Source organism: Tachypleus tridentatus, chromosome 9, assembly GCF_004210375.1.
Source record: "Tachypleus tridentatus isolate NWPU-2018 chromosome 9, ASM421037v1, whole genome shotgun sequence".
In the NCBI taxonomy this organism is placed as follows: Eukaryota; Metazoa; Arthropoda; class Merostomata; order Xiphosura; family Limulidae; genus Tachypleus; species Tachypleus tridentatus.
The window spans coordinates 84,851,621-84,872,909 of NC_134833.1; the positions used below are offsets into that span (position 1 = coordinate 84,851,621).

Below are 21,289 nucleotides of genomic sequence, written 5' to 3' on the forward strand. Positions count from 1 at the left end.
ATTATTTTATAAAACTGGAAGAAAGAAAATTTAGCCTCGAAAACATTAAAGATATATTAAATTTCTGCATTTACAATAATTATATATTTTTTAATAACCATGTTTTTGAACAAGTAATAGGACTTACTTTAGGAGATAACCATTCTAATTGTTTCACAAATTTACATCTTTACTTTTATGAGAACAGGTTTACTGAAGGCTACCTTAACTAATATATTTGTGCTCTACCTTATAGATATACTCGTATGAATGATTTAAATGTATAAATAATCCTGAAATAGATAATGTTATTAACACTATTTATCCGGTATATTTAGAAATTGAAAATATTTCAATATCAAATTCAAAAACACATTATTTAGATTTAGAAATTAAAATAATCGATAAGGATATCAGTATAAATATCTTCGATAAAAGACAATATTTTGCTCTTCCAATATATGGTTTTCCCTCTTTTAATAGTAGTGTACCATACCCTATTATAACTTCACAATTATTCAGATGTTGTAAAATTTGCAATAAATGACAATATTTTGTTGCTCATATTCAAATACTGATACAAAAATTAATATTAAATAGATTTAATAAATACACTTCAAATATAATTATTAAACTATTCTGTAATAAATATAAAAATGTATTAAATAAATATAAAGAAATAAATATAAAACAAATTTTACCGAAAATATCAGGTAACTATTTTTTGCTGTGAATAAGGTCTTTTATTAACTTGACACTGTCTAATGCGGATGAATACCTTATCGCATATAAAGACTTGTTTAGAGTTTGAAAATTGACAGTAGTGGAATATATTTAAAAGGTGTTATACGTGTTAATTTAGGAAGGCGGTTTGAGAGATTCATGTTTGAATATTTCGTTTATGGGATTATTGACTTTTCTGTTTATCATAATGGGGGCTGGAATGTTAACTTCAAGAGGTAAGTCTATTTAACTTACTTTCACCCAATTGGTAGTATCTCTACTCTTATTTATTTGTTTCTTTATTTTTGGGAGCAGTCGTATTCTCGTAACTATATGCAGGCAGTGAAAGGCGGTATAGATGTGGGATGTTATGGGCTTGAACACTTGCATCTTTCTCATCAACTTAATTTATTTCTTTATGGGAGATTGGTAAATGTAGGTTAAGACAAATAGAAAGTGTAGGACCTTTGCAATGTAGGTCTATATCTGCAATCCCTCCAAAACCTGTAGTATATCCAACACTACAGCCTGTATTACTGGACCCTTTCAGTTTCTGCACTATTTTATTTTCGCTTCAGCTTCTGTTTGGTTCCAAAAGTGTGCGTGTATCCTTTGATTACTAAATATGTAATCCAATATATACAATAAAGTTTTTTTTACAAGGCTCCTAAATCAATTAAAATATTTGTCTTTAAGCTAGATTCTCATTGTGGTAAGTTTATTCTTGCACAACAACTAATTTAACATTAACCTAGAATATTTATGTAAATCGCAGTTGGTAGACTGTAATAACAAATACCATTTGGAAACTGTCAATCAGGTAACAATGAATGAGACATAATCTACTGACCAAAATCTTATGGCCAATAAACAAAAATATGCATTTTCTGTTGTTAGACACGCTCATTTATTTGCGTACACCTTCGAGAAAATGAAAATAAGAAAACGAAAAATAAAAAAACGTTGCTAATATATAATAGGGAAAATGTGAATATTATGAGATTAGCCTAAATACTAGCTGATCGAAAGATCAAGACCGTACCAGAAAAAATCTTAAACCGGGTAGGAAATGCCCACAAGAGGTCTCACTAGTGAGTTCCACAGCTTCCATTGCTAATACCTACAAACATTCGCTTTGCTATGATCGATATAAGCATTTGCAAAAGTCTTGATGGAATGTTAATTTAAGTGGTGAGGATGGCTTTGCAAAGATCATGCACTGATAGGAATTAACGTGCATTTCTATTGACTTCCCTTGCCATCTGCCCCCAAAAATTTTCAGTAGGGTTCAGTTTGGGCGAACACGCTGGATGGTCCAAAATAATCACGTTATTCGCCATTAGAAAGTCCTTTGTCCTACGGCTATGGTTGATTTGCAGCGTTATCCTACTGAAAGATCCAGTTATTTCCACACAAGCGAGGGCCTTCTGTCAAAAGGATTTCCTCTCCAACACGCCAATGTAGCCAGCTACTGTTCGAAGCTCCTGTATAACCTGAAGCTCCATTTCTCCAATTAAAGAAAAATTCTATTTGGAAAATAATAAATCTCCATTCTGAATATATCTCTAAGAATATTGAACTCTGTAGTAAAAGGTTACTTTTTTTTTTTTTCCCCTTAAATGTTTAGAAAGGAAGATTAAAGCTTTAAGCTATAAAATTTGAGGACTGATTTTTCCCACAATATATAACCCACCATAGCTTTTCCCTTAAAATTTCTTCAGTATCTTCTAACTGACAAAACAAGTACTGCCAGTAACAATTTCATTAATTCATTTAAATTCACAATACCCTCTTGGGCTACTTGACATTTAGTAGAAAGATGTATTTTTATTCTTTCTGAATAGATAACTCAGCAGTTGGTTTATTTTGGTAACTTGTCAGAGTAAATTCCACAAATACACTTTTTTTAAAGAAACTGGTACATTACTGGCTTCAATAAAACTTGTCCATCAAAACCTTGTTCTTAGGCTGTGCGTTCATGAAAACACTTGCTTCCAGTCGTGTACTAAATGTTGCGACCGTAATAACTTAATATAATTGGACTTAATATCTAAATTAAATTTGAAACATGAATATGATTTAGGGAGGATTGTTTCGCTTATTTGTTTTTCAATGTATTTGCCACTTCAATGACATATTGTATTGAATAGTGTATTTGAGTCATTCCCAACAAGGCTGTGAGTCATCCCGTAACAAAATATAAAAGTAACATTTTACTCGCATTTCTCAAAAGGAATCGATGTACAACCTTTACTATTCAAGTTTCAAATGAACTACAAATTGAGAGTAACTGTTTCTTTTAAATTAGTCTTATTAAGCTACTAAGAAGTAGTGTACTGGTTCTTAACTTTCATTGGAGGTGCTGAGCCCCGGAAGTTTCGTACTTGCATTCACTGAACCCTTCGTAATTGGAAACAAATTTCTTCGAATTCAAAATAAGTGCATATTATATTAGTGCACAAAATGAACTATGCATCAGTTGCACACTTACTGTGTTCAAAGAACAAAACTAAAATGTGAATTTCACACAAAAATAAACTATGAAAAAATACTGCAAATCAATGTGATTTGCTGTTGCCGTCGACGTATTCATCACTGACATCTTTTGCGCAAGATTAAACATGAACAGCTGTCTCACCTGCGCTGGATATGACTCTGGTGAAGAAGTATCCGTAGAGTTATTCTCTGTTCATTGTTCCATAACGATAGCTTTTTGAAAAGCCTTCGGGTTTTCTTCCGTTTCGATGAGGTTGACTCCATTGCCCTACATCTGTTCAGATGATTCAGAGCATTAAAGATATCGGCCATGTACGCCAAAATGAGAATGCACTCTGATTTTTCTGCCTGATAGTGTTGGTGCTCTGGCAAAAACAGGGCTAATTCCACATGCATGGCAAAAACGCGATTCAGCACCTTCTCCGGGGATTACCACCGAACGTTAGAATGGTATAGAAGTACCTCTAATTCAGAGCCCATTTCATTACACAGCTCTTTGAAGATGCAGTGCTTCAGGGCACTATTTCGCAATGGTTCACACATTCCACTAAAATTTTAATACTTGTGCCAGTTCAGAAGGCAAGGTTTTTGTTGCCAGCGCATGCCTGTGCAGAACACGGTGCGTTACAATGATGTGTGGTGCATCGATTTTCACCAGCGCAGCAAACCAGTTTCGTCCCAGCGTGACTGGAGCTCCGTCTGAACAAACTGCAGAAACCATATCCCACGAAAGATCATCCTCAAATCTCATGCACAAGTTTTTCTCACGTCGGCTGCCTTTCTTGTTGTAAGAGGCTTGCTAAATAAATCTTCTACCTCGTCGTCTTCATATAGCGTACGAATACAACAAGCTGGCTTAGATTGGAAACGTCGGTGGTCTCTTCGAGTTAAAGGCTGAATTTTGCTGCGTTTGAAATCCGATCTGCAACTACTTGAGCCAAGATGTCATCGCTTATGTCATTTATTCTGCTGCTGATGTTGTGATTTGTAAGAGGAATTTGGGATTACTTATTATCAGCAGCTTTTCCCAGCATGATATTCACCATTTTCAACGCAGCTGGTTTTAATAGTGCTTCACCAATAGTGTATGGTTTTCCCTGCTTTGTGATCAAGTACGCAAATTTGCACGATGCTGTGAGGATCGGTTTATCGATGGGTATAAAGCCGAGAAAAGGCAAAGTAGCCCTTTCATCGAACCTGGCTCTCTTTACCTTGAATTCACCAAGCGTTGTGTTCTTGTATTTCCCACCATCTCCATGCAGCTTTAGGGAGTGTTCTCTTAGTTTTGCCGGTGCTAGACTAAAATTGCTGAACTTGGCATTGCAAATCATGCATTGAGGACGCTGTCTCCCATCATGTTCCTTTATACACGTGAATCCATATTGTACGTATTCGTCCGACATAGTTAGTAGGAATCAATTGAAACGTTAGGAACAAAATCACAAATGACGCACGATTACTTCAGTCACAAGTCTACTGCTTAGCGTATGAAGTTCTCTGCAGTACAGATATTAAGGTCACTGTGTGTGTGTGTCTGTTTTGACCGCCAGTGAACATAAATTAAGAAGCACTGAAGTAGTGTCGTTGCAAAATTTTATTTTGCTGTCACTTTGGTTTTCATTACCAAGGTTATAGAATATAATACAAATTAACTTGCAATGTTATGCCAATAATCACAAAAATAAAAACTAAAACGTGCATGCCCGAAGAGTTGTCAGTTCAAAATGACACCCCCTTCGGTGTGGATTTCTGTACGTGGTGAGGGGACCTCCCGGGTAAGGTTCTGTTCTCTCTGGTTACCTTCTCTGAGATCTAAACATCCACCCCCGTGTTTGCCGTGCGTAGCGACCCGTGAAGGGGAGGAGAGGATCCTGGTGGTTGAGGGGTCCAACCCGAACCCACCACTTTGGCCTCGAATTCCTGTAGACGGGTGGCCTTTGGGTGGCCCTCCCTTGGGTCAATCGGCTGGTCCACTTAGGCTAAAGTCAACGAAATACCAGTGTTGGAAGTTCTCAACGGATGTTGTGGACATTGCCTGATGCTGGTGTTTGGGAATAGTGCTCACGAAACCCTGGCGTTGCTGCATTGTTCTTGCGTGACTTTGTAGTGCGTCCCCTTGTTGGGCTCCATGGTGGGTGGGGGTCAGTGGGTACCGAAATTTTTTCTTTTCCTATGGATCCTCTAAAAAAATTTAAATAAAATTGTAAAAAAAAGTCAATGGGTAAGCGACCACGTCTTGAAGACTCAGAACAGCAATTTTCAACATCAGTAACACACGTACCTCATTTTCTTATTACATTCTCTTTCGGAAAAACCTTTAGGGCAAATGTCCCCTTTTTATATTCAAAAGGTACTAGAGGGACTTGCTAGCTCTCCAAAGTCAGTAAAGAAGCTTCGATCTGGTGACATATTGGTTGAAACATCCACATCCCAACACAGTGAACTCCTTGAATTCAAAGGCAATTGGGGATATACCTATTGAGGTTACACCCCATGCTACCTTGAATTCTTCACGAGGAGTTATTGTTGAAAGGGATTTGAAGAACGTTCCCGAGTCAGAGATTCTCGCTGGTCTCTCCACTCAAGGAGTTCCTGTAGTGAGGCGCATCTCCACTCGCAAAGATGGAGTTACACTGCCAACAAATACCCTCGTTTTAGCATTTACTTCACCACGTGCACCTGCCACCATCAAGGCAGGTTATCTCATTTGCAGGGTTCGGCCATACATACCAAACCCTCTTCGATGTTTCCAATGTCAGAGATTCAGCCACTCAAAGACATCTTGTCGTGGTTCCCTGACATGTGCTCGTTGTGGAGGCAAGGACCACGATGCCTGTGACTGTGACATGAACCCACATTGCGTAAACTGCAATGGTTCTCACCCCTCTTACTTTCATTCTTGCCCAAAATGGTTGGAGGAAAAAGAGGTGCAGCGTTTGAAAACGACTCATAACCTTAGTTATCCTGAGGCTCGGAAATTGCTGTCCACCACTCCATCTCGAACATATGCTGCTGCACTTCATTCCACAACTATAGTGGGAGTGCAGACGGATCTCTCTGCCTCCAAGAGAATCGTTTTCAAAACAAATGAAAAGCCTTTTGACCTCCGTGGTTAAAAAGGTTGAATCGACTTCCACACCTATTTCTGTTCCTCCCATACCTTCCAACAAACCTCAAGATCCACGTTCTCCAGTTTCAAATACAGGCATTTCTTCTGATACATCTTTTTCTCCCACCACAAGAGACAAAACAATTATTCGTTCGCGTCCTCAGTCACTGGATTCCCCTTCCAATAACAAAAACCTGCCAACCCGTCCCATAGCAGGATCCATGGAGGTTGATAACCTTCTCCGACTAAAGACAGTAAAGAAAAAAGACGTGGTCGTAAACCGAAGGGTTCTCCAGCCACTTCACCTACCCGTTCTTAAAAATGGCCACCTTGATACAATGGAACTGTCGAGGTTTACGTTCTAATCTGGATCATATTAAAACGCTGATTACTTCCTACCATCCTGTTTGTCTTTCTTTACAAGAAACATTTCTCAAAACTGCTGATACTGTCTCCATTCGGCAGTTTTCTCTGTACAGAAATGACAAATTGTGTGATGGTCGAGTACATGGAGGGGGGCACTGTTGGTTGATCAACACGTGCCCACCCTGTCTTTGTCACTCAACACACCCTTGGAGGCTGTAGCCATCCGTGTTTCCTTGGGTCATACCATCACTGTTTGTTCTCTGTACCTGTCCCCTGGAGAGACATACGATCAATCATATCTTGATGCTTTCGTTGAACAATTGCTATCTCCATTTCTAATCCTATGGGATTTTAATGAACATCATCCTCTCTGGTGAAGTTCTATTATTAATGGGAGGGGCCGATCTGTAGAGCGAATGCTCTCTGATCAATCTTTCTCTCTTCAATACTGGTTCTTCCACTCACTTTCATGCATCTAGTCAGTCCTTTACCGCTATTGATCTCTTGGTTTGCTCCCCTTCATTATTCTCCCATTTTTCATGGAGGGTTGACAGTAATCCACTAGGCAGTGATCATTTTCTGATCCTTTTGAGAGAGACTGGCCGTAGTCGATGCCACCCTACCCGCGTGCCCCGGTGGAAGCTAAATCAGGCGAGACTGGTCCACTTTCACTGCTCTCGCAGAACTTGATCCTCCCATCGTAAATCAGCCATCAATAGACAACTGTGTAGCAGCGGTAACTGACTGTATTATACAAGCAGCTGCTCAGTGTATTCCTAAAACCTCGACACGCTTTCCACGATATCCTTGTCCGTGGTGGAATCCTGCTTGCCACTTAGCACGCAAGGCTCAAAAGCGGGCCTGGGATACTTTTCGTAGATATCCCACACTTTGGAACCGGGTTGCTTTCCAACGGGCCCGTGCACATGCTAGGTGGGTAAGACGTCAAAGCCAGAAGGAATCTTGGATTAAGTTCACAACCAGCATATCTTCTACCACCAGTTCCAAGATCATATGGGACAGGATTCGAAAGGTTAATGGGCACTACAATTCTGTTCCTCTCTCGATCTTACTCTCTCTGATGGTCAGGAGGTGACTGATGTTCGGAGCATCGCTGACACTCTAGGTGAAAGCTTTTGCCGGGTATCTGGCACTTCTGCTTGTTCCTCCACCTTCCTGGCCATCAAGACTTGGGCAGAGCGATCACCTCTTTCCTTTCGAACTGACTGTTTCTTTGACTATAATTGTCCCTTTACCCTGGTGGAACTGAAAATGGCCCTTCATCGGTCTGCCAGTACGTCTGTTGGGCCTGATGATATTCATTATGACATGCTGCACCATCGATCTCCTGCTTCTTTTGATGTCCTTCTAATTGTCTTTAACCGGATCTGGCAGGAGAGTGTTTTTCTTGATGCCTGGCACCAGGCTATTATTTTACCTTTCTCTAGGCCAGGGAAAGATCCCAAGATTCCTTCAAACTACCGTCCAATTGCTTTGACAGAGAGATCCCAAGATTCCTTCAAACTACCGTCCAATTGCTTTGATGAGCTGTCTCTGTAAGACCTAAGAAAGGATGGTTAATGTTCGTCTTGTTTGGTTCCTTGAATCAAACAACCTCCTCTCGCCCACCCAGTGTGGGTTCCGTCGACAGCACTGCACCACAGACCACCTTATTCGTCTTGAAACATCTATCAGAGAAGCCTTTCTCAACCGCCAACATCTTGTATCAATATTCTTTGACATAGAGAAGGCTTACGACACAACATGGAGGTATGGCGTTTTGCGAGACCTCCATACACTTGGGTTACGTGGCCATCTACCCATGTTTATTAAAAGAATTTTAATGGATAGGAGATTCCAAGTTCGTGTGGGTTCGACACTTTCCCGTTCTTTTGTACAGGAACTTGGATTCCCTCAAGGCTGTGTATTGAGTGTTACACTCTTCAGTATAAAGATAAATGCCATCACTAAACAACTCCCTCTCACTATTGCGAATGGGCTGTATGTCGACGACTTTCACATCTCATGTCAGTCGTCAAACAGGAGATGTATTGAGCGGCAACTACAAACCGCCCTCAATTGTGTACGGAAGTGGACTCTGGCGAACGGCTTTAATTTCTCTCTCTCTCCAAAACAGTATGCATGCACTTTTGCTGTCGACGGGGTATTCACCCCTGATCCTGAACTTCATATCGGTGAAGTTTTGCTGTCAGTGGTCCCGGAGACCAAGTTCTTGGGGCTTATCTTTGATCGTAAACTGACCTTTAATACCACACTTAAAGCACCTTCGGGTCAAATGCACAAGAGCACTGAACATCCTCCGTGTTCTCTCTTCTACCAGCCGGGGGGGTCGCTGTTCAACGTTAAAGATATATCGTGCTCTTATTAGATCAAAATTTGATTATGGATCAATGGTCTCTGCCAGACCCTCAGCCTTAAAGATGCTGGACCCCATTCATCACCAAGGACTTTGACTCTGCACTGGGACTTTCCGTACCTCTCCAGTTCAAAGTATATACATTGAATTTCATGAACCTTCTCTACACCTTCGACGTTTGCTACTATCTTTACAATATACTTCGAAACTTCGTTCCTTACCAAAACATCCCACCTGGGAATGTGTTTTCCTTCCTCGGCGGGCAGTACTTTTTCAGAACAGACGATCTGTCATTGCTCCATTTGGCCTTCACATCCAGGTGCAACTGAATGACTTGGGTCTGTCCTTGGATAACATTGCAGATTCCACAGGTTGGCCCATCCCACCATGGCTTATTACAGCCCCCAAATGTGACCTTTCTTTCAGTCACCTAAAGGCAAATACTCCAGATTGGAAGTACCGTCTTTTATTCAATGAATATCTTTCAAACAATCATTCAGTTCCCATTTATACAGATGGTTCCAAACCAGGTAATTCAGTGGGCTCTGCTATGGTATGCTATGGGTCAGTAGCTTTGCGCAGAATCCCTTCTACAGCTTTTGTTCCCTGCTGAACTGTATGCCATATTTCTTGCCCTGGATCATATTGCAACTGAGCAGTACTCCAACTGCACTATTTATACTGATTCGCTTAGTTCTATACTTGCCTTGAAATCGCTACACGTTAGCTCACATCCTATTCTCGCTGATAGTCTAAACCGACTGGCCCATTTCTCATTAGCAGCTACTTCAATCCAGTTTTTCTGGATACCAGGGCATGTTGGTATTTGCGGGAACGAGCTTCCAGGCATGGCAGCTAAATATGTCTGCTTCAGCACTATCACTCCTATGCCTATTCCGTACATGGACTATGGTGTTGCCTTCAAGGCCCGGCTACGTGCCAGCTGGCAGTCCACTTGGAGTGAGGAACGTGACAACAAACCTTTTCAAATCAAACCCAAAATTGGACTTTGGCCATCTGGCTTCCGTAAAGTTCGGAAGGAGGAAGTTGTTCTCACTAGGCTACGCATTGGTCAGTTTTTTAACTCATCATTTTCTTTAATCTGGAACTGATGCACCAATGTGTAGTTTGTGTAACACACAAATCACTATCAGCCACGTTTTACTTTCTTGCCATCGTTACAATTCTCAACGACGGCAATATTTTAAACATATTTTTCTCCAGGGTCAGTCTGTAACATTGGACAGTTATTGGTGATGGTGACTCTGTCCACCTTGATGATGTTTTTAAATTTTTAATGGCCATTGATCTTCTTAATCTCATTTAATTGTTGCATATTTATTCATTACACCTTTTCAATTGTGGTTCCTTTTTTAGTTTTAATCGCTCTCATTCAATTTGACATTGGACAATGGCCAGAACATTAAATAACTCGACACGAGGACTGGAAAGGCCAACTTCAGGTGACTAACGCTACTGTTTGAACTATCCGTTTGAACTACTCGTTAGTTGTCCTGGCGAGTTATTATTATACTTTTGCTGCATATCATTTCACACTTTTACTACTATACCTTTTAGTACTGGGTATATTGACTCATAACCCGGAACCAGGACTGGAAAGACCAACTTCAGGTGATTGACGGTGGTTCTTGAACTTACCTGTTACTCTTCCTGGCGGGTTATGATCATTACCATTTTGCTAGAGTAAATACCTTACAACTTCTTATACCCTGCTTTCTATCTTAACATTGTAGACTAGGTGTAAAATTGGTTTTATCCTTTTTTGTTTTACATTCATTTCCATTGATGTCTTTTACTATATTTACTTTATTTTACATTTTTACCGGATGTTTGGTGCAGATAGCCTCGCTGCTTTGTGCCATAAAACACTAAATCAATCAATCAATCAATCAAAATGACATACCTATTTCTTTGTTTTTGTATATGTGAGCTTAGATAAGTAACCTATCTGTGGTGATAAAAGCTTAATGCTGTTTATTCAAAGTCTAGACTGCTTCATTGCTTCCAGAAATCTGGTATCTTGGGGGAAAAAAAAGACCAAATGTAGACTCTATGCCAGAAAATACTGCCCTTGTAAATTTGTAGCCACTAATATGATAAGGATGTTCAGATCTCTTTCCAGATGGCTGGACTTGAACTTAATTTGGATCCTAGTGGTGATATGAAAAACAAAATAATTATGTACATCATTAAGACTACTTGCATTCTATTTATTTAATGGGAGACCTTGGTAGACAAAAAATTATAAGGGCCATAAGAAAGATTGTAAGGTTTTTTAATTTGTTGTAATTTTGCTACTTTACTTTAAAGCAAACCTGAAAGAAAGGTTGAATGTTAATGGGGCATTGTTCAAAAAACCTTTCCTATTTATCTGATAACAGATATACCAACCAACTTACTATCAATTGCTTTCATTTTTCCTTCAAATGTTTCCTTTTAAAATAGTGGCTGCACTTGCATATCCCTGACATTTATCATTTCAATGCAGAGGTTAAACAATTGATGTCCAAGTATTACATTTATGAATACTTGGAATTTTCATAAGAGCCTGATTAACCTTAACCACCCATGAAGAATACTATAATCTCTTAAATATATTCTTCAATGCTTCTATCACACCACAGTATATTACTTTTCCTTTCCTGGCTTCGACCTGCAGTCTAGTCTATGAAATCTGCAGAAGTAACTAGATATACATCTGTTGTAAACTGTAATTCATAATTTAGTACTAGACATTAATTTAAAACTAATTATTAAATGTTAATATTTTTTTCTGTGAAGGATAGTCTATAAATGTTTATCCCTATCCCCTCTAACTAATACGAGTTCTTAATACTCGGATGATAAGAATTCCAGATCCTTGATAGTTGCAAATACTTCAATAAATCTATTGTTACCCTTTTTCTTTACTTAGCTGTATTCCATATTTTAATTGCTGTATTCTGATAAGCATTGGTTAAGGGTCTCCTAAGACTGTTCTAAACTTGTAGTTCAAAATAACAACGGCCGGACATGGCCAAGCGCGTAAGGCGCGCGACTCGTAATCCGAGGGTCGCAGGTTCACGCCCGCGTCGCGCTAAACATGCTCGCCCTCCCAGCCGTGGGCGCGTTATAATGTGACGGTCAATCCCACTTTTCGTTGGTAAAAGTAGCCCAAGAGTTGACGGTGGTCGTGATGACAAGCTGCCTTCCCTCTAGTCTTGTACTGCTAAATTAGGAACGACTAGCAAAGATAGCTCTGGAGTAGCTTTGTGCGAAATTCCAAAAACAAACATATCAAAGTAATAAATGCATAGCATCTCAATACCATGTAATTCAGTGTTTAATATCTGGTAGATAAGATTCAAATTTCAAGGCCCAATTTAAAACAAGTACAACACAACAGTACCAATTCATTTTAACATGTTTACCCAATTTTTTATATTTTGGAGTATCGCTTAGTGTAAAGTCGAAAACTAACATTAATGTTTTTGAATGTACACAAAGTTATAAGATCATCTGTACTTGCCATCTCCATCTTTTTAATGTTCTAAATTGTTTGTTCTATGTACTATTGCAATCTCCATCTTCCTGGCAAAAACTGGTGGGGAAAACTAATGTTCATTGAATATGCTATTGGAAAGAAAAGTACTAAACATAGAACCATTTTTGTGTCACTGTTGCATGTATGATTTGCCCAAACGTTTGTTAAATACCATGTAAAATTACTTAGCTAAATTGTATAATGTATTGATAATTAGTATGTCTTTTCTTATGTATATTTGTGCTTCTACCTTGCAAATGAAATATTTTTGGGAGTGCATGTTTGTATTGCTAGCATACTAAGATGTCATATGTTTTGTTTCTGAATAATTCATTACCAAACATTTATTCCTTGCCAATCAACCAACTTGCATGCGACATTTTCCACTTAACATTAATGGAACTTGGGCAATAATTAATAATGTACATGCTGTGAATGCAGATGCTAACACAATGGTCTTATGTCCACTCTCATCAGCTGTGAGCAGTTTGAGCATAAATAGGGAAGTAAATTGCAGAGAAACGATTCTCCTTGGGGCAATCTTTTTAGCCCTCGGGTAAAAATAACAAACATGTTTTAATATTTTGTGGCAATAAGTTTTCTTTGCATCTTCTATAATTTTAAATAATGAAGAAACATAATCTGCAGTTGTATAGAGTATTACTTGCAATGAGTAAAAAGAAAATTAATAATGTTTTGTTAAACCATAATTAAAGAATTAATTACATACACTGCACAATGTATGCCATGGAAGTTTAATTTCTAGTGAATTAAGTACCAAAAATAACCCATTAACAAGGAGAGGACCATTGGTTTTTCCTACATATTTTGAGAGAGGTGCATTCAGTCTTAAATTCAAGCTCCTTGATAACTCCTAACCACAAACATTAGATCCTAATGCAGCCAACTATCTTCCTACTTGTAAATGGATTTTTACTATCTCTAAAGGATCAGTGAACATGACCTGAGCCACCAGCCTGCAATAGAAAGTAGTATTTCAATTCTCTCAGCCAATAATTTCTAAAATGAACCACTTAAAATTGTTTTGAATGAAAATTTTACTCTTTTCAAAATATGAATTTCTTTTGTTTGTGGGTGTTGTAGGGATAAAGAAAGTAGAATTGAAGGCTTTGAGGTGCAAAAGACCACTGTTCTTCTCAATGGGTAAAATAGATGATACAATTTGCTCAATGATTTTTTAACAGTATTTTAGACTACTTAGATTTATAAATGTATAGATGATAAAATGTGTGGGCAGTCCTAGGGCCTAACTAATATACTGAAACACTTTCACTTCTAGTAAAAATGCATGACAGAAACAGTTCTCTTAAAAAAAAATATTGCAATACTCTAGTATAATTCTTAATGTTTCTTATCTCTTGCAGTAAATGCACATAACGTCTTAGTTTAGACCTAACAAACTTATTCAGAACTTGCACAACCACCTGCTAAGATTTCTCCCTAAAGTGGGATACTTCTAGATTCGGTCATACATTTGTCACGTACAAAGTCATTTACCTAAAAATATTCAAATGAAACAAACTTGAATAGTGATATAATTGACTGCTTCAAATTAATGGAAAGTGCAACGTTTATTATTGTAAACTCTCAAACGTACCAATGAGAGGCTACTATAATAAAAAATAAAGATGATCTTCACTTTTATGCTGAAAATATAGCTTTCCACAGTGGTGGGATTCAAATATTTTAACAACGGGTTCTCTCTTTACACACCCATTTATTCGCAAAAACAAATAACCGAAATCTTGCTAAAATTTATTTAGCATGTTTTAAATATTTCCAAATTGCCACTTGATACAAAAAGCCGTCTTACAAATGAAAATGTGACAAACCTGATCACAATTAACTTGATTGTCCTCCTATTATGGTGGGTTAAGGCGTTCGACTCGTAATCTGAGGGTCGCGGGTTCGATTATCTATCACACAAAACACTCGTCTTTTCAGCCATAGGGGCGCTATAATGTGAAGGTCAATCCCTTTAGTTGGCTAGAGTAGCCGAAGGCGGTGGTTGGTGATGACGAGCTGCTTTCCCTCTCGTCTTGTATTGCTAAATTAGGAACGGGTAGCAAAGATAGCTCTCGAGTAGCTTTGCGCGAAATTCAAAAACAATGAGGCGTCAGAAGCAAATCTCATCAATTTCTCTTCTTTTTCCGAGGTTCCTTTACTATGAGTATTTCAAATGCCTTAATGGCCCTTTTCAATTTCTAACCTCCTGCTAAATTTTAAATTTCTGATTTCAAGGGCATTACAAAGTAAAGAAACTACTCGTAATATAGCAATTATTATTGCGAAATCCTCTCCTCCAGTAAGTACTTGTTGCGAAGACGGCTAGCCATTCCTGAATATTTTTTTTCAGTAGAAAAATGTGTATAATGCTGAATGACCGTCCTATATAGCAAATGTTTGATCTCGGGCTGCAAGCACACCATCATGGTCCCAAAACTCTACCAACTATCGAACATTCTTGTCCAATTTCTTCAGAGACGTTGAAATTCCATTTGATTTTCTTTTATCGGCTAACGCTCGTAGATTTTATCTATGAGCACTTTAGAATGATTCACTTGTTTTTACATCAGTGAGATAATCTCAAACCAGCTGCAAACGGTAATTCAAGCAACGCCAAATTTTCCAAAAATTATTTTCCAGTTTAGTGCTTACCATTGACTTCCGACCAAGCATCACATTTCAACCATCTGAGCATAATGTGACGAAATTATTTTTCAAATATCCACTATCAAATCCTGCTTCATGTATATTTTTAATTAATATACGTATATACTTTCATTCTGTCCTATCAACTCAACCAAATCGAGAAACATTATTGGCGACAGATCAAAATTTTCAACCTTTTACCAATATAACTGGTTCACTGGATATTGTTAATGTTGAATTTTAATTATTGTATTGTGTGCCTTTCATGAAAATTGTTCTTTCATTTTTTTCTGAGAGCTGCTTGCCCAATTGTTTTATTCCTTCCTACTGCTTCAACATTGTAGATCCTCCATTTCATCGATACGTCATTTCCTTTTCATATCTATGACGTCAAATTTAACTCTATAATCCCAACTTAGTTTCTTCCTGTGAACAACCAGCTTACCATATTTTTCTTTAATTCTTCGGCCTGCCTCTCGATGTGGATTTCTGTACATGGTGAGAGGAGTTTACCTCCACTGGGACCTAACCATCCACCACACGTGTTTGCACTGTGGTGATCCGTAAAAAGGGAGGAGAGGATTCTACTGGTATAACCCTAATGCACCACTGTGGTTTCTACCTCCTCTAGACACTCAGTCTTGGATTGGGCCCCTTGGGCCAATCAGTTGATATACTTGGGCTCCAGTAAACCAGGTACCAGTGTTGGATGTTTTCAATAGGCGCTGTGGACATTTGTATCTGGGGTATAGAGCTCGCGAAACCCTGACGTTGCTGCAGTGTCCTTGTTTCGCATTGCAGTGCACCCCCTCGTAGGGCTCCATGATGGGTAGTCAATGGGCGCCGAAACAATCTTTTTTCATTTTGCTTCCCCCCCCCTAAATAAAGTGAGAAAACAACTCGTAGACAAACGACAGTCTTGAAGATTCTGAACAGCAATCTTCAACATGGGTAACACTTGTACCTTATTTTCTTATTACGGTCTCTTTCGGATGAAACTTTAGGGCAAATGCCTCCCTCTTTCATTGAGAAGGGACTAGAGAGGTTTCCTGGCTCTCCAAAGTCCGTAAAGGATTTTTGCTCTGGTGAAATATTGGTGGAAACACCCACACCTGAACATAGCGAGCTCCTCTTGCATTCAAAAGCTATTCGGAGATATACCTATTGAAATTACACCTCATGCTACTTTGAATTCATCACGAAGAGTTATTGTTGAGGGATTTCAAGAACATCCCAGTCAGATTCTCGCTGGTTTCTCCACCCAAGGAGTTTCTACAATAGAGCACATCTCCACTCGCAACGAACGAATTGATGTCGACCAATGTCTTAATTCTGAAATTTACATCACCACGTCTACTTGCCACCATCAAGGTAAGTATCTATATTGCAGGGTACGACCATGCATACAAAACTCTTATTTCAGTGTCAGTGGGTTAGTCATTCAGAAACGTCATGTCGTTCCTTGACGTATCCTTGTTGCAGGGGCAAGGAACAAAATACATTATAAGAAGAAAACGGACCATCATTGCATTAACTGCAATGGCTATTACCCATTCTACTCTTTTGCCTTAAATGGTTGGGAGAAAAAGGTGCAGCATTTTAAAACATTACTTACCCCAATACTCGATAGTTCTTTTCCACCATTTCTTATTGGACATGTACTGCTGCAAACGGATCTGGGTCTCAAAGAATCGTTCTCAAACCAGTCGTTTGACCTCGATGGTTAAGTGTTGAATTAACGTCAACACTTCTCTCTGTCCCTAACATACATTTTAGCACATCCAAATATCCACTTTCTTTGATTCTGGTTATGGGTATTTCCTCAGGTACACTTTCTCCCACCCCAAGATGCAAAACGATCATTCGTTCACGTAACTAATCCTCTTCTAATGGCAAAGAACTGTTCAGTTGTCCCAAGGTAGAATCCATGGAGGTTAGCAGGCCTTCCTAAAAAAAAATAAAGACGTAGTTGTAAACGGAAGGGCTCTCCACCCAATTTGCCTACACAATTATATCATGGAACTGACAAGGTTTATATTCTAATCTGAATAACATCAAAGCATTTATTGCTTCCAACCATCTTGTATATCTTTCCTTACAGGAAACATTTCTCAAATCTACCAATAGTAACCTTCCAGCGATTTTATTTGTGCAGAAATACCAGTCTGTGGGATGAACGAATGCATGGAGGGGTAGTGCTTTTGGTTGCACAGCATATTCTCACCCAGTCTTTGCCACTCGACACACCCTTGAATGCCGTAGCCATCTGTGTTTCAGTGGGTCTTACTATTACGGTTTGTTCTCTTTACATCTCGCCTGGAGAGACCTATGACCAATCACACCTTTTGTGCTTTTATCGAAAAGTTGCAATCTCCCTTTTTAATCTTGGGACTCTAATGGACATAATCCCCTCTGGGGAAGTGCTGATATTGAGGGGTCGCTTCAGAGCATATACGTTTTGATCATAACCTTTCTCTTTTCAGTGGTAGTTCTTGTACTTACCTTCATGCACCTGGTCAGTCCCTTAGTGCATTTTATCTCAATTTGCTCTCCTTCACTGTTCTCGCACTTTTCATGAAGGATTGGCAGTCATCATTTTCCTATAATTTGGAGACTAACCGTGGTCGATGCCACCCGACCCTCGTGCGCCAGCGGAAGCTAAATCAAGCAACCTGACCCTCTTTTACTGCTTTTACAGCACGTGATCCTTCCATTGTCTGTTAACCATTAACAAACCACTATTTAGCAGCAGTTACTGATTTACTGATTTTACAGGCATCTTCTCAATAGTCCTTAAACCTCGACACATTTTCCACGATATTCTCGTCCATAATGAAATCCTGCCTCCCACATGACACAAAGGCTGAAAAAAATGGACCAGGGCTACTTTTCGTATGTACCCCACACTCTCGCACCACATCGCTTTCCAACAGCCACGTGCACGTGCTTGGTGTAAAGATTCCAAAAGCAGAAGGAATTTTGGATAAAGTTCACAACCAGCATATCTTCTACCACCGGTTCCAAAGCTTCGAAAGGTCAGTGGGCAATACTTTTTTCTGTCTTGCTTTCTGATGGCCAAAAAATAGCTGATACTTGAAGCATCGCCAATACAGTAGGTGAAATTTTTAGCCGGGTATCTACAACTTCTACACCTTCTTACCCAACAACACTGGCAGAGCGATCACCTTTCATTTCGAGCTGAGTTGTCTTTTGACTATAATTGTCCCTTTACCTTAATGTAACTGAGCCTGGCTCTTCATTGGTCTGGCAGTTCATCAGTTGGACCTGATGATGTGCACTATTGTTTGTAACTGCATCTGGTAAGACAATGTTTTACCTAACGTCTGGCGCCAGGCTATTGTCCTACCTTTTCTCTAAGCTTGGGAAGGATCCCTTTATTTCTTCAAACTACCGTCTACTTGCTTTGACGAGTAGTTTTTAAGACCTTAGGGAGGATGGATAATGCTCCTCTTGTTTGATTCCTGGGGCTTATCTTTGACCATAAGCTGACCCTGATACAACATGTCAAGCAGCTATGGGTCAAATATGTAAGAATACCAAGCATCCTTCGTGTCTTCTCTTCTGCAACTTCAGGAGCAGATCGAGGTTCTATGCTAAAAAGATATCGTGATCTTTTTTTCCATCTAAACTCTACTATGGACCCCATTCGTTATCAAAGAATTTGCTCTGCACTGGGCTATCTGAATTTCCCTAGCTCAGAGCTTTTACGGTCTCATGAACTTCCCACCTCTGCCATTTGCATCTGTCTTTACCATATGCTTCAAAACTTCGTTCCTTGCCAAAACAGCTTACCTGGGCAATACTTGTTAGAACAGACGATCGGTCACTGCTCTTTTTCGCCTTCGTATCCAAGCACATTTGGATGAATTGATGTATCTTTTAGGTCATCTGAGGAAAGCAGACGCTCCTGACTGGAAATACCGTTTATTATTTGCTAAACATATTTTTGAACCTTTTCATTCCCATTTATACAGATAGTTCGAAATCTAGCGACTGTGTGGGCTCTTCATGGTTTGTTTGAACTGAATGCCATTTCTCTTGACCTCGATTACGCAGAAGCTAAACAGTACTCGCATTGTACTATTTATAGTAACTCGCTTGGTTCTCTACTGGCTTGGAATCACTTCTCACTTTATTCTAACCGATATTCAAAACCGACTGGACCATTTCTCTTTAACATCTAGTGCTATCAAGTTTTTCTGGATATCTGACTACGTTGGTATTCATGGGAATGAGCTCACGCACACTGCAGCTAAATCTAATTGCACTATCAGTGCTGTACCTGTTCCATACATGGACTCCAATCCTATATTTAAGGCTCGGATCCGTTTCAGTTGGGCTGGCAGTCCACTTGGAGTGAGCAATGTGAGAACAAGCTTTACTAAATAAATCTCTATTGAACTTTCCTCTTGCTTCCGTAAGGATCGGAAAGAGGAAGTTGTTCGAACTAGAATACGAGTTGGTCAGTTTAACACATCGTTTTTTCTAATATTTGAAACTGCTGCACCAGTGTGTAGTTTATGTAACATTCGGATCCCAATGAGCCATATTTTAATTATTGTCTTTACGACTCAACGACAGCACAATTTTAAACATGTCCTATCCCAGGGTTTGTCCATAACGTTAGATAGTGTTACTGGTGATGGTGACACTGTCCATCTTGGTAATGGTAATAATAATAATTTTTAATTTTTAAAGGCCATTGATCTTTTTAATGCTATATACGTTTTTTAATTTGTATATTACACTCTTCTAATGTGGCTCACTTTTAAAAATAGCACTTAATCTCCTTCGATTTGAAATTATGAACTGGCCGTAACATTTAAATAACTCTAATCCAGGACTGGAAAGGCCAACTTCAGGTGACTGACGGTGGTTTTTTCACTCGCCTGTTAGTCTTCCTGGCGGGTTATGATGATTAGTGTTTCTCTTTACATGGTACACTAGGTATATTGGTTTTATGCTACTTATGTTTTATCTAAAATAACGTTTGTTTCACTATAGTTTTCTTTTATTTTGCTACATATACTTGTAATTTTACTTTTACCAGATGTTTGGCACAGATAGACTAGCTGCTTTGTGCTGGGAAACACTAAATCAACCATCGAAAAGATCCTATTGAGTTTTGGAAAGGAATTTAAGATAACAAGATGCTACACACGTGTTTTATGAAGATCTAGCAGCCTATGCATTATCCTGTTTTACTACCCCAGTGAGTGATGCAATTGTCAAATGCACATTTACCCATGTCACCTCCTGAAGAACAAGCCCCGTAATCGTATGGGACTGCAAATGTCAGAAGCCATTTTGAGAATCGGAACACGCCTTTTATGAGTAGTAACTGTTGCAAAGATTCTGAAGAAACGGATAGCACTTTGGCACAACTTAACAAGAAAATTTATGAAAAAAAAAAACTGTGTGGATGACATCTTGAGACACTCTTTGACTAACCAGTAGTTAATACCTTAATATCAAAGATTGCGGAAGAAAACGACTGTTTATCATTAATTCATGTACTCTAAGATCGAATCTTGAAATTGTGAATATCGACAGAATTATGGAAACCATAATGGCGTCACTGTCTTTTTGTATAAATCACATTTCAGGAAATGAAAATAAAATTTGACTTTTTACTGCAATGGCGTCGTAGAAATATAGAAATACTATTTATCTTGTAGGTATTCAAACAATACATGCTTTGGTGAAATACAAGTAATATATTTTAGCTACAGCATAACACGTAGAATCGCCTGATTTGTTTTTGTTTTTTTCTGGTACAAACGTTTAGCTCATAGTTCCGTCATCTCTTGACCAATTTGACATTTAATAACGGTTTCTGACTCAGAAGACAAACCATATCGATTGGTGTATCTAATCACGTCTAAGATTTTACAGGTTAATTTACTCTAATTCTGCCTTTGAAGAATATCAATTTGAGAATAGACTAGTAGATATTCCAATGTGTAATGAAATCGAATTGACTATACGCGAGCGTATGTTT

General features: G+C 38.8%; 1 long non-coding RNA gene across 1 annotated transcript; it reads left to right on the top strand.

Moving 5' to 3' along the window:
- Positions 1-783: 783 nt before the first annotated feature.
- LOC143227169 (uncharacterized) lies at positions 784-20,927 on the top strand. The gene is made up of 2 exons (XR_013014916.1): positions 784-938; positions 20,339-20,927. It is a non-coding gene; the product is annotated as an uncharacterized LOC143227169 (long non-coding RNA).
- Positions 20,928-21,289: the final 362 nt, after the last annotated feature.